The sequence below is a fragment of the Penaeus vannamei genome, chromosome 8 (assembly GCF_042767895.1).
Source record: "Penaeus vannamei isolate JL-2024 chromosome 8, ASM4276789v1, whole genome shotgun sequence".
Classification (NCBI taxonomy): Eukaryota; Metazoa; Arthropoda; class Malacostraca; order Decapoda; family Penaeidae; genus Penaeus; species Penaeus vannamei.
Window position 1 is genome coordinate 31,130,988 of NC_091556.1, and position 5,000 is coordinate 31,135,987.

The following is a 5,000-nucleotide window of genomic DNA, read 5'->3' on the forward strand; positions in this document are numbered from 1 at the left end:
CGGCCCACGCGCAGCAGAGAGAAAGATTGCTTAGGCTCATGTCATTGTACTTTAGCCTTGCCAGGGGTGTCTGCGAAACAATGCATAATTAAGAGACAGAACACGACAGGTATTAAAATCTCGCATCAAGAAAAAATCCATAGGTGATGTATTATTTTTACATACAGGCAGACGTCTGTAATTCCTCTCTTTATATAATGAATGAAAAAATATATATATTTGCAGTTTACAAACAGTAGAAGAGCGGCTGCTGGCTTGGCTGCAGCATCAGGGACCCAGGTCACATTCCTGCTGGGAAAGGTCACGAATCATACCTTATTTTAACGGACACCCAATATTAATATCGTTGATTATGACCTAGCAATCAACCACACCGAAGAGGAAGGAAATTAGAGAAAAGTATCGTATCATTAAAAAGATAAAATAGAGAAACAAATGATTCTCGTGTGATAACGGATTCAAAATGTGCGATGCGGTATTGAACTGACATTTTAAAAGCTTATAGCGAAAGCGTGTGTACATTATCATACCTTTAGAGAAACTATAATTGTTTATTACTGTTGATTGCAATAAGAATACTACTACATATAAACACACACATACACATACATACACACACACACACATACACATACATACACACACACACACACACACATACACATACATACACACACACACACACATATATGTGTCTGTGTGAGTGTTTGTGTGTCTATGTGTATGTGTGTGTATACATACACACATATATATAATATATATATATATATATATATATATATATATATATATATATGTATGTATGTATGTATGTATGTATGTATAGGTTTATGTGTATATATATATATATATACATAAACCTATACATACATATATTATATTTATATATATATATATATATATATATATATATATATATATATATATATTATATATATATATTATATATGTATATTTATATATATATATATGCATATATATATATATATATATATATATATATATATAATATATATACATACATACATATATATATATATATATATATATATATATATATATATGTGTGTGTGTGTGTGCATACACACACACACACACACACACACACACACACACACACATATATATATATATATATATATATATATATATATATATATATACCCTCTGTCGTGGCCAGAAGAACTGACACCCCAAAATAAAGAAGCAAGCATCTGCCGAGGACAGGAGTCACTGGATAAAAGAACGTCTCTTCAGGCAGACCGGGAGAGACTGAGCAGACAGGAGAACAGGAACAGAATCAGAACAAGGCAGGTCACCCTCCCCCCTCGGCACTTGGTTTCTCGTGGGGTCACACTTCTGCTTCCCCCAACAAACCAGCCAGCCAAGACCCCTTTCATTCACCAACTCTACACCCCCAACATCACACACACACACACACACATATATATATATATATATATACATATACCTATCACCCTCCCTCTATATATGATAAATATATGTATATATATATATAAACAATCATTCATTCATATATATATATATTCATACATATATAGACATTATATATATATATATGCATATATATATATTAATATACATATATATTGGTGGCAGCGGTGGGATTGTTTTTAATCCTTGTTAGTGTTATAAAAATTTGAGTAATCTTAGAAATTTCTCTGGTGAGAAAATTAAAAAGTAAATTAAGTTATATAAGTGATGTGATTATTAGGCATGGCATACATGGTTCAAGAAGTGTTGGCAACGGTGATGAGACAACTACAGATGTGCAGAGCAGCGAATAGCCATAGATGCCAACATAAGCAAAGCAGTTAAGGAAGACTCGCCCCTTTGGAGTAACCAGCATAGGCGGTTGAAGGGCATGACCGGTATGCAGGACCAGCTGGGACAGCGTCCATGAGTTAATCATTAAGCCTACCAAGAATGGCTGGGCTAAACAGAAAAACTACCAATGGCAAAGTCATCGGATAGCAGTTGTCATCCGGGAACTGGCAAAGGAAGACAGGTAGCTACCCTCTTACACCTCTGCTTGGGCCAAAGGTTATCACTTACGAGCGAATGTCAATAGTGACAAAGTGATGCGGTTGAGAATGTGACGTAGTGAAGTGGAAAATAGTATATTGATAATGTGATAATAGAAAGGAGTATGGTGATGTAGCCGCAAGTTTCCATTAGAAAATTGCGTTTGCTGAAAGTGTATCATTAGTGGATATTGATTGAATAGAGCTACTTATAGGACCACTGGTGTAAGCCCTTGGTGGGCAATGTTTGGGAGAGCACCACCCCATTTAGCAGGTTGTAGACGCTTACCACAGACTGAACCAGACAGTGATAATGTGGCAAAGGCGCACAAGATTGTGAAGGAAACGATAGAAACTAGACTGAAAAACTACCAAGCTCAGAGGAATTTAGGACACCATAGCATACAGCTTGAAGTAGGTGTGATTGTGTTTGTAAAAAGGAAATATTTGAACAAGGTATCTCTTGAAAATTCCAGATAAAATGGAGAGGACCATTTGAATTGCAGAAGTTATAAGATATGGGGGTGCACACCGGCTCAAAGACCCACTTAATGGAAAGATAGTAGACCCACAAGTTGCTCTCTGAAATGAGCCAGTATAACGAACGAAGGTGCCAGAATGTGTCTATCGCCAGATTATGTTCATGTATAGATGATATGTTTATAGAATTAGTATGTAATTGAAATTAGATTTGATCCATAAATTAATGTTTCTTCACCAATTAGTAGTTTTGCATATTATTTTTTTTGATTAGCACACTAAATTTCACTATATTAATATTTTTCCTATGTGGAGATGATTATTTCTTCATTTAACAAAGTGCGTTGGTTCTATTTTGAAAGATGTACATTTGTTTACATATTTTTATGTACCTAAAGGCTTATCAATATTGCAAAATTTATTATAACAAATTATAATACTCATTTATAAATGATTTGTTTGTTTACACGTTACTAATTAATTTTGGGTAAAGCAATAAGTTCGTTATTTTAAGTTTCTCGTCAGACGAGTCCTGCCTTCCTTCCGAAAACAGGTAAGCTTAGTTCTGGGATTTGATGTCATGTTTTACTCTGATTTTATAGATTATAGTACTTGACAAGCATATTAACGTAAATGTTAAATCCCTTTGTATTGATCTGTGATATTTGAGACGAATCCTGCCTTCCTCCCGAACACAGAGCGACAGAAATGATTGAGAAAATGTGGCAAGAACATGCCATAATACTTTGTTTGAGAGAGAATACTTGTTATTTATTTAGTTATTTTAGTGGTCTGTGGATACAGTAACGGAACTAGTCGCATGTGATAGTTCTAGTAGTATCAGTGAAAAGATTAAGAAGGATATTATTTATTACGAGGAAGTGTAAGAGAGGAAAATTGTAATGAAAGGAAGGGGAACGATTGGCGTATGTCGGGAAAATCATGGAAAACACTGATAGACTGGGTATGAGGGTCTCAATTCCGTCTCATGTTTATTTTTATTTTGTTTATTAAAATGTTATTGATTCATAATTTGTAGGAAAAGGGAGTGTATAGAATCAACTTTACATATGAATTGAGTCATCTGAGAAAATTGCTTATTTAAAATACTATGTTTATTTTTAAGATTGACAGAATGATATGCCACCTGTTCATTGTGCATTTATTGAATAAAATATTAAGGGTTAAAAATGTTTCCATGACTGTTAATATTTGGCATACACTCAACAGAGGAATGAATTCATTCCCACACCCATGAGCCTTAAAGACCGTTAGGTTATGCTACCCACAGAAATTTAACGGTACACGCAGTTAGAATAGGCCTACATTTAAATAAATTGAATACGTAAAACAGTACAAATAATTGAATTTAATAAATATGACAAATATTTAATATGAAAAATTCTTTAATGTTACATATATATATATATATATATATATATATATATATATATATATATATGTGTGTGTGTGTGTGTGTGTGTGTGTGTGTGTGTGTGTGTGTATGTATGTATGTATATTATATATATATATATATATATGTATGTATGGATATATATATACATACTATACATACATTTATATATAATATATACAGTGCACGTCAGAAATCTTGGCGCGAGAGGGACCGCGCCAAGATTTTTGACGTTTTTCGGTAATACCCCTCTAATATCATGCAAATCGACCTATAATCTTGACGCCCCGTCAGCTGATAGATTACTTATCTGACTCCACATTGGTGGTTTCAGATATCACTCAATTACCTCTGGGCAGTGACAAAGAGCCGAATTGCAACATCCTTTTTTGGTGGATAGCCTAGCATTTTGCCCGAGTTCTGTTGCTGTTTTTAGCCAGTATGTTATGATGGGTGGCGGTAAACAGCTGAAAAATGATCAGATTGCTGCTATTACAGCACTCTGTAAGGCGGGAAAGTCCAATACAGAAATATCAAATACAATTGGAATTTCATTGCGGTGTCCAGAGATGGACAACAAAATTTCATGACTGTGGAGACATTGACCCGCCACTGCAGAAAAAGCAGCCAGGGAGGCCACAGAAAACATCTAAACGTACATTAAATGCTCAGGAGGCAGGTGGATAGTCAGCCACGAATAACAGCACCAGAATTAAAAGAAAGGAACCCTGTGTTACTGGCTGATGTGTCTGTGAAAACCATATAGCGACGGCTCCACAATGACTTGAAATTTTCCCACCGCATCGCTCGCAAGAAACCGATTGTCACCCTTAAGCAGAGGCAAAATAGGGTTGCTTTTTGTAAGAAATATCTTCCGTGAGACAAGGACAAGTGGAAACGAGTGTTATGGAGCGATGATGAGTGTAACTGGAAACAGAGACGGCAAAGTTTATCGCCGCCATGAAAGTGATCCTTATGACCCGAGATTCATCCAAGGGACTGAAATATCCAGATAAATTGATGGTGTGGGGTGCCTTTGGTTACCATGGTGTGGGGACATT